At 37.4% G+C, this 10512-nt stretch overlaps 1 long non-coding RNA gene across 1 annotated transcript; it reads right to left on the reverse strand.

Moving 5' to 3' along the window:
- Positions 1 to 7111: 7111 nt before the first annotated feature.
- Positions 7112 to 7448, reverse strand: LOC110674497. Its single transcript, XR_002498920.1, has 2 exons — positions 7208 to 7448; positions 7112 to 7147 (listed from the first exon to the last, which is right to left on the reverse strand). It is a non-coding gene; the product is annotated as an uncharacterized LOC110674497 (long non-coding RNA).
- Between the last annotated feature and the right edge of the window lie 3064 nt (positions 7449 to 10512).

Genomic DNA, 10512 nt, shown 5'->3' on the forward strand with positions numbered 1-10512 from the left:
AGCTACGTCGGGCAAGGTGCGCTGCGTAGTATACCACGTCCGCTGTCCAGCGCACTATGCCCGACGTTAGGTTCAACGCATAGATTTAGAAAAAAAAATCTGTTTTCGCGTGTCGATGATTTCGGATTTCAACTGGACACGCGATAATTTAAGGGCAATGTGATATCACACGGCAGATAATGTTATTATGCATCTGAAATTTGTGATTACATTGATTTTTCGTTACGTCGGCATTATTACATCGAGCCATATTACCGTAAAGACGCCATTCACCGCTCATTTAACAGCATTTCAACATGTTAAATTCTGTCAAAAATCAGTCGTTTTATATTTTTCATAACTTTTTGCGCTAAACGCAAGATAAACTATTTGTTTTTGTAGAATAAAAGTTGAAACGTGAAAAATATATTATGGTACCGGATGACATATATGTCAATGATACAGGTTTAGGGCGCCATTCACCGCTCATCCTAAGTATGAGGCCCTATACACAGTACTAGTTGGAATCAATTTACTTTTATTAGCTGGTTGTTATCTTTGTACTATAGTACGACAACATATTTAACATAAGCAGCTAAGAGGCGTTTTTTGATCTGCCATAGTAAAATCATTGTTGAACTCATAATTATTGCCTTAAACAGCCTAAAATTATTTTTCAGAAAAAATGTATAAGATAAAATCATGGTGGGGATTGCTTATCAAACCTTCCGGTCCGCCTCATAGTTACGTACTATTTGGTGCTGGGTGTAGTTCTTGTTTTTCCAGCTGTATTGAAAAGCATGAGCCATAGTCTTTGGTATACAATCGGGTCTTTCTTTAGCAGAAAAGAACCGAAATGTCTATCGACGACCGGTGATTGCTAGCAGATATAGTGGAGAGCTTGTCTTGATACGTTCATCGCTTCAAGCTAGTTGAAAAACTGAATACACTGATTGCCTGTCGATCAGAGCCGAACTAGGCATAGATCGTCTACATACATCTGAATCTACATGTCTCCGATGTATTACATCGTTCCAGGTGGGAGTTATCTGATATGTGAATATGGTACCATAACAGAATTTTTCATCTGGATGAAGTGATAAATCATAATATTCCGCAAACTGTATCACACATCTACAGAATGTATTGCGTGAAGTTAAGACATAGCAGAGTATTGGGTACATAGGACCAAGTCCCTGCCGGGTAGCGCGAAACTGATGAGCGATAGACAATAGAATCATCAACACTGCCATAAGGGATAGTAAGCATGTGACTATTGTCGAAACTATGATTAGGAGGCAAATCAACATCCCAAGATCAAATTTTTGTTACAACCCAATGTCGGTTAGGTATTATTAAATTAGGCTGTAGAAAATGATAAATATCTGATCACTTAGGAATGTGTGGCAAGGTAATAAATGCTCGTGATTTGTTTTCTTCGAATACACATGTATAAATAGTTAAAATTACCGAATCATACGCGGAATTTATTAAACGGATCATGAAATTAGGACTGAAATCATAATGATGATAGATTATCAACTTCCCTTTCGTCGTGCTATGTGTTACCGTAAGAATCACCTAACTGATTGGTTTCCCACTACTTACACCAATACAACAGCATGAAAACTAAAGTATTATAATCGCGCGTTGAAACTTATTCAATATCCATATATTACATTAATTCTTGGATATAGCTGGTATAAATAACAGAATCATCAACTTCTTAAACATTCTATAACTGAAATCAGGATGCTTGTTTTATCAAACATGCTCAATCTGCACCTAAAATCTCGGATCCAAATAGTTTTCTAAATAAAAATTGTGTCTAAAAAAAACGTGTATCCCAACAAAACATAATTGAGTAGGAGTTTACAAGTTACTTAGGGACTTGAAAGCACATGAAAAGCATTTTAAATTGATATATTAGTAGATCAACACTAATGCTCACATTTTTATATTCTCATTTCATCATGGTCCTCATTGCTCGAGCGGAGACGAACACCCTGAAGATGGAAAAAATCGACAGCGCTACGATAAGGAAACGTAACAGATGAGAAACTATCGATACATTTATCAATTATAAAACCCCTTTTTAATGTTGATTGAAAGCTAATGGGGATTTTGACGGTTCGATTGGTGGCTTACCGCCTACTCGCATTTCTCCCTTTCAGGATCTCTACTCACAACAATAATTATTTAACACAAAACTAATATCAGATGGGCCACCATTCCGTGGAGTGATGTGGCCCCTTCCTTTCCTTGTTTTCTTATCTTTCCAGAACAACCGAAATGAAGAAGGAAACCCCCAAGCCATTGTGGAGAAATGATGTCACAACAGGAAGATGAACAAACATTGATTACATGGATAATAATAACATTGATTACATGGATAATAATAACTATTTACACCCTGACAGAACTGCCTATCTCATAAATAGGTAGTAGGGCGGGACGATGGTGCGGGCCTACCCACTCTGGCATCGGTGTGCGTCTGGCGTGCTAACTGGTATAGCATGGCCTATGGGGCTCTGCCTGCACAAATCATGTTTTCTTTCTCTTTCACTTTTTTGTGAATTGCTAACAACAATGCCATTAAAGTAAATCCAATACAAGAATGCAGTGCAGAACCTCATAACGCCTTTTTCGGTAAACGTATTTCCCAGCGTGGGGTTTATAGGGATGTTTGTGTAAACAACGCAGATTGGCCATGGCTAGGGGGTGCGTTGATATTAGCAGATTAGCAGCAGAAAAATGTATAAGATAAAATCATATAAATTTCATTCTGATACAACCCTTTTTGGTATATCAATGCATGCTAATAACTTTTATAGCGAAAATTTGTTCAGATTTTTCATAATAACTCAATGAGCGGTGAATGGAGCATGAGCGATGAATGGCGTCCTTACTACATAATTTTTTGCTGTGTATCACATACGTTTTCGTTATTCAAATATGCCAACTCACTTCTGAATACTATTTCTAATTTTAAGAAAAAAATAAAGGTCTCTTCATTCACGTAAACTAATGCTTGACCTGTGAAATCTTTAGTAATTGTCAGTTTACTGTAGTCGGAAATATATGCCTCAGTCGCTAAGCATTTTTCAATGCACTGATGACATACCGCACCATGCTTTGCCACTTTATGAACTATCATAGGGTTCATTCAAATATTACGTAACGCAAAATTTGCCAAATTTTTGTATGGACCGTAGCACTATGTAAGACCCCCTTCCTTCCCCCTGTTGCGTTACGTAATATTTATACGATCCCATACCAACTAAGTGCTAAACTACGTTCTTCTCTGTAGCGTTCAGTCTATCTAATGCTGCCTGCTTTCCTAACTTAGTTAGTTCGTTGATAACAGGTTTTAACTTCTGCATCTGAACAGATTTGTTTTCTTTGAGTTGTTTCACATTTGTTGTAAAATCTATGAGCCAATCCCTCTCATCTGCATCGTATGAAGATCCAGGAACCTCTGTCAAGTGTTGCAAAACTGTTAGACTTCAGGAAACCTTTGAACTGCAATGCAGTCCAGTTCAAAGTTCAATGCAGTTTTCTGCCGGATCCTAATCTGAGAAAACAGATTTTCGACACAATCTTGTGTGAAACGTGATGTCAGTAGAAAACTATATCCCTTAAATAAATCGAAATGTATAGTTTTTTTTATGTTTCTTATTCCGGACGAGGCAAAAGTCTCATATTCCGGACACTGCGATTCGAATTCCGTACATCTCATGAAAACCATTAATAGAAAAGTCAAATCATCAAATGAAATGTTAAACCACCAAAAAGACGTCTAAGGCAGTTGTGCATTATAAATTTGCATGGATATTTTTTTAAAATAGCTCAATTAAATGAGCCTCGAAATTGTGAACTTTCGAACGGCAAAAATTGAATCATTTCGTGTGAAATGTTTCCCATACAAAGTAGTGTGTCCGGAATTAAGAGCTGTCCGTAATATGAATCAAAACGGTATATCGATCGCTATCGAAAATCACTGACTGGTTGACCGGGATATTCTACCACAGACAAACAGACTAAGCATGCACACCCAATGCTAAAACCATTGTATTTGACCAACGGACAACTAAGTGGCGGAAGTGAACACATATTAAACGCTGGGCTGGTAGCTACTGAGTTAACAGGACTTCAGAGATCTCAAGCTTTAAAAAAGAAACTTAACAGGAAATAAATAATTACCATATAAATCTCTAGTGGAATTCTTAAGGATAATAGTGACTTAAGAGACCATTTTGGATCGAAATAGAGACTTTTCGTTAATAATGGGAACTTGCGTCGAAATTGAGACCAAATCTTTAAAAAGAGACCTGCTACCAGCCTTGCAAACGTGAACAAAAACTGTAAGTGGTCGCATGTGGAATGACTATCTACCTATAATGTGATTTAACCGTTAAAATGTGATATGTACAAGCACTAGAGTGTGACTTATGTTTGTCTATGGTTCTGCTATATTATAATTTTGTAAAGGAATAAGTTATAAGGTCACAATTTATACTTACATTTGCTCAAAGCCATTTGCCTCGGTCTGTTTTTGGAAACCTGAAACCATTTAGACAGGGTTTCGATGAAGTATGCCGTTGGTAGAACATCAGGCCGGTTCGCAGCATGGCTGTAGAATCGAAAAGCGGCCGATACATTCCGGTTCACAACCGTTAATTTGCACCACGTCTTGTGGAAGCCATAGTACCTTGTTTTTTAACCAGCCTTGCACAGTTGATTTAAAAACGTGTACCACGTCTGGAATGATTTCCAGTTTTCTCGTCGAATCTGTATCTGGAAGAAAGTGAACCCTGCAACCGAACGATTCCACTTCCTGGATAATTTTGAACGCAATATCCTTTAAATCGTTTTCAGGAATACTACTTCCCGTAAAATGGCACCCTACGGTTTGTTTCCAGCGGCCCCTGATTCCTACTAAGATAAACACTAGAGTATGACTTGCAAGACCCACTTGTCCAGGGATGGTGATATCTCCATAGAATTTGCTGTCCGAAATGCAAAAACTTCTTGCCTCTTCGATGGACATCTCATCAAAAATTAGGCCGCAGTCAAGATCTACGGGCAACATGGTGTTCACTTTGAGTTTGAGGAGCTCTAGTACAGAATACCTGGCTTGAAATCTAAGTCCTCTACTTTTCGTTGGAGTGTGCGCTCTGATGGGAGGGGATATTTAGTTCTCTGGTGCTCGTATCCTTTCGATCCGCAAACATATTTTGTTTGCAGACTTTCAGTGACTGCCCAACTAACATTTAGTGCAAATGTAAACATTCTCTAAGCCCTCTTTATACGGCATCATGCTGAGTAAAGGCGCTGTATATATGAACGAAAGCTTCTATGCGATCCTTTTACCAACAAATCTGGCGAATCTACTCAGCTATTTTTAAGCTGTGTTGGCAGCTCTTATTCATACCGATCATTGCTCTAACTCGACAGTTATACGACATGTAGCTGTGTAACATCTTCGGAAGGCGCTTTCTCAATTATTTCGCAACTGTTGAAAATTTTTTATACAGCTTCGCTGTATTATCGATTAAATATTATTCCAAGCTGTTTCACAGCTTCCAGAATTTAATATCATTAGTATCTGAATTAAATGTTACCAACGTTACACAATTAAAGTATTTGTCACCGCCTGGAATCGAACTCACGATCTCTGCATCCATAAGTCTTGACGTTGTCCTTGCTGCCACCACAGTATATATCGAAGGCAAAGAAAACACACCGTTTTGTTCTACATTGAAAACGGTTCATAGAATATTCTATAATGACGGTAAAAGATGTTATAGCCACGCTTACTCGGCTTCATCAGGCTGTTAAAGGGTGTGAAACGTCAAACGCAATGTTTACATCCAACAGTTTGTGTAGATTTGCGATCGAGTGAAACTGCTGCTAAAAAGAGTGCGCGATGATTTTCTGTGATTATCCGGCGGAATACAACCCGAAGATCCACGGACCTTACGATCCTGTCCGTTACTACGGCAAGCCGGATACGCCTGGTGAAGTTGACCGAATTGGGTGCTTGGTTTGGCCACCGTGACAAGAACCCAAGGCTGCCGCTGGAGCTGTGCCTTTTGGAGATGGAAACAGAAATACTGAAAACCCAAGCGGCTGGGAATTGCCCCGTTCTTCCAGGTCATCGTCGGCGGAATGATGTTGCCATCAACTGCGGCAAACGGAAGCACTACAGGAACTACGAGTACCATTAAACGAAGGCACCCTGGAAGCAGGGCAGTGAGAAGCGGAACCTATCCACAGTTTATTATAAAAGCGCGATCCGCGGATAATAATTTTGGCAGGATCCGGAAGGTGGTTCCGGCTTGTCGAAGATAGCAATTAGGCATAGATTGGCAGACGAGCATACAATGAAAAGCTGTTAATTTTGTTCGGAGAGTAAATTACATAATTAGCGAAAAATAAAATGTGAAAATCTAGGAAATTTCGTTTTTCTGTTAAATGATGGTCACTGCTCCTGAATTGATACTTCGAAAATTAAATATGAGGTTAATAGAATTGCAATAGATGCATCACAAGTTGTTGTTTTACAGCTCACCGCTGTATATTCGCTGTATAACTAACGAGAAAGCGCTTCTTAATTATATATTGAGCAGCATAACAAATCATATTGAATAGAAGCAGCCGGAATAATGATGGGGACTTTTATTTCACATCATTGGGTTGCTACCTGTTGCTACTATTTACGGTGTTGAGTTACAGCTTAGTGAAAGCAGCAAAAGCGATAACTGACGAAGTTTATTCAGCTAATATATATATAGCTGCAAATCGTTTGCGATACAGCTGTATTAACGCTAATAGTGGCTAATAGTTCTATTTTTGACGGCTTTCAATTTTGGCTGCGTTCGCTGCTTTAATTCAACTGTTATACAGCACAAAGCAAATAATCTTGGCTTATAGCGCTAAAATTGTTAGTTGGGTGTTTTGTCACTCCACTGCTTTGAACGCTTTTTCTCGTACAACAGCATGTCCACTTGGTCGGAGTTAAAATGTTCTGTTGAGTGCATTGAGAGCTAGGTCTGGTGTCTTTTGCTGTTTTTGCATGACGTGCTCCTGTTGCTTCACTACGTTCTCAAAGTAATGACAACGTTTTTTCAAATCACTCACTTCCCGGTTCAGGTTATCTACGCAGCTGAAAGTAATTTGATTTCATGAATAAAAAATAGAAGGCTCAGTTTTGATAAATAGATACCCATCGTATTTCCTTTTTGTGCTTGCGCATACAACTTTATGTTCATCATATGGGGAGCACAAAACTGGAACTATATTTTGGAAGGATGCATTTGAATTCAGTGTTGTGCCAGATGCTTCGAGGGTAGAGTTCAAATCCGGTATATCATCGTTCTCGAGAGCGAAGTCGGCAATCTGCGGAACAAATAAATATTTAAAAATTACAATAATTTCCCTAACATCTTCAGTGTCATGCTCTAAATATAAGCTATTTAAATTTAAGAATTAATTTAAAAATAATATTATTCTTACTAAAATAATTACTCATAATATATAACTTAATAAAAAAAATTTTAAATTATTATATGATGGGCATCGTGGCCCTGCGGTTAGTGTCACCAAGGCATTAAGCCGCATCGTGCTAAGGAGTGTGGGTTCGATTCCCGCTTCAGTCCGGAAAACCTTTCGTCAGGAATGTATTTCGACTGTGCCACTGGGCGTTGCATGCTAGTCCGTTGTCTAGTGTGGTGCTTCCTTCAAAGGACATAATCGTCCACTGGACGCATTAACGTGTCGGCGCCTTTAAAAAAAAATAAGAAATTTGTACACTGGAATTGCCATTCGCCGCTTCATGATTTTCCCCTTGTTAGAAGCAAAATAAACATCCTCCGTAGCGAAATGAAACTGTGGATAATTTTAATCGAGATATTGACTCAAACTTCCTGAGCTGTAATTATTGGTTTGTACTTACACTACACACTCTGCTACATGCTGTGATTTCGAAATTATCTGAAAAGCCACAGAACTTTTTCCAAACATTGATTGTAGGTCCTCATCCCCAGGGAACCGGAAAAATCCGATGTTCTTGAACCCTGGTGTTGTTTTGTTTATACAAAACTTCGCGAAACACTTCATTTTCGAATATATTTTTTCGATTCCTTAGATGAAAATTGCAGTCCACGACAAAGTAGTAAACATTAAATGTATGTAAATTTTACAGTCAACAAAACAGAGCTAACAACTGCACTGCGCAACGAAAGAACAACAAGCTTTCAATTTTGACAAGTCACTTCAGGGCTTCAACATAACCATTGATACCAGATGGAAATCTCGCATAACTTCTGATCTCACCCTAAAAGCCATTGGTAACCATGTGTGTAGCTCGTTGTTTCTATGAATTTGAATGGAGTTACACGTTATTTAACAACGCAATAGTGAAGGAAGGATCATTCTCTACCAGTGTTGTGAAAAACTCAATTTCTCACAACTCACGCTTGAGATTTTTCATGCGTGAGTTGTCAATCATGCAACTCAGCAGTCAAAAAATCATGGATGAGTTGGCTCACCTTTTTAACTCATTGTCTCGTATTTCCACAGTTTACTCACACACGGCAAATGTTTTCTTGTTAATCTGGTAAAATTATGTTAATCCTTTCTAACGTAAACAACAGTATTCGGGTTTCACGAGTTTTTGCCGGGTTTTGCGACTGAATCATATTTTACGGTTTGAGTTGATTGAGTTGATTTTGCATCAAAATCTCAAGCGTGAGATTTGCGGATCAGATCTCTAATGAGTTTGCTCTCACGGGAGAGCGTATTGATTGAGATTTTGAGTGTGAGTCTATCAACACTGTTCTCTACCTGTCAGTGGTGTTGGTTTGGATGTTTGTTCATTTATTTTCTCAGAATCAACGAGCTACACACGTGGTTACCAATGGCTTTTAGAGCGTTATCCCAGATTATGCGAGAAATGTTGTTGTCGCCAACCAAATTTGTTTTGACTGTGATCACAAGACGCCACTCTCCTATAGTGGTTATCACGCTCAATGGTATGGGTGCCCTAGTGTAGATGTAGTTGTGAACCTTAGAGGAAAACAATATGCACTCTGTCTCGAAAAACACTCAGAATCCGGGTATATTTTTTGCAAATTGGGTAATATTTCCATATGCATTTTGATGAGTCTGGAAAGCGTGTGCAAGTTTCTTTGAGGAAAACAAAAACAAACTGCGTATGACGAGCGTATGCTAGCCTACGTGTGTTCAACACGCAGAGAATTGACAGCTATTCAAAATAATAAAAATTATTTTTGTTTTCAATAAACCTTTTCAATTTGTTGCAATTAAAAAAATGCGTTGAAACAACAATTATTTTTATCAGAATAAAACACAAATATTGTTGAAGCAATCCTTATAAGAAATTTGTTGAAACAACAAAAGAAAAGCTTTACATCAAATGAAAGTTTTATTTATTTCAATCCTTTCATTGTTGATTCAATTAATCATGTGTATAACCTAAGAACTGGCCCGCCATTTTGGTTTTGATTGGAAACAGCGAGAATGTGGATATTTCTAGTGCGTTGAATTAGACCAAAGTGCAATACGTGCAGAAAATTTATGTTTAAGTAGTTCAGGTCATCGATTTCTCATCACAGTTTCGGAGTATCCATAAACTAGAATCTAGCTGTTTATGGTAAGTTTTGGCCATTCTTTCTAAATTTTTGTTTTCACTAAATAATTTCCAATTATTGCAGTCAACTCCTACACGAGCTGATGATTTCATCATATTGCTTTGTCGCGGAGCGGATAAACCTCATCTTCCAAACGGATTTTGGAGCAAGTTTCATAGACTTAATACCACAAAAGATCAAAGAATACTTGTCGCAGTGTTACATCCCGAACAGAAACAGAACATATACTTACGTAAAATGAAAATAAAGTAGGCTTTTGAAAGCGATTATCGTAATTTATTTCATTAAAAACGAGATTTCAGGGGACTGGGACCAACAAAAATGAGTTTTTATTTCAAACAAAAACATTATCACATCAAAAAACATTATTATTTGTTTCAAAAACGATAGGTTTTATTTCAATACAAAAAATTGTTGCTTCAAAAGTAAAAAAGGGTTGAATCAAAAATTAATGTTGTTGCTCCACAGTAAACCCAGCTGTCAAATTCAACAATAAATATTTTTAAACCAAATTACGAGTTGTTGTTGAAACAATAAAAGGCAATTATAAGCCGGCAAACAATACAGATATATTGTTGTAATGATATAGAATATATTTGATTTTAAAATTGTTTTCTCTTCGTGAAATGTCACTAAGCACTATACAGTCACTCTAATAAAAATTATATCGTACCAAGATTTATGAAAATGTTGTATGTTTCTATTCACACCGCAATGGGGCGAATAGAAACACTGTTCAATAAATATCAATACTTTTTTCATTTTGATGGAAAAATAAACACATTTTTAAGTGCATCTTGAAGAAATATCAACATGTATTCACTTAGTGAAGAAAAAAATTGTTTTTTTTTTAAAACCA

Source organism: Aedes aegypti, chromosome 1 (genome assembly GCF_002204515.2).
Source record: "Aedes aegypti strain LVP_AGWG chromosome 1, AaegL5.0 Primary Assembly, whole genome shotgun sequence".
In the NCBI taxonomy this organism is placed as follows: Eukaryota; Metazoa; Arthropoda; class Insecta; order Diptera; family Culicidae; genus Aedes; species Aedes aegypti.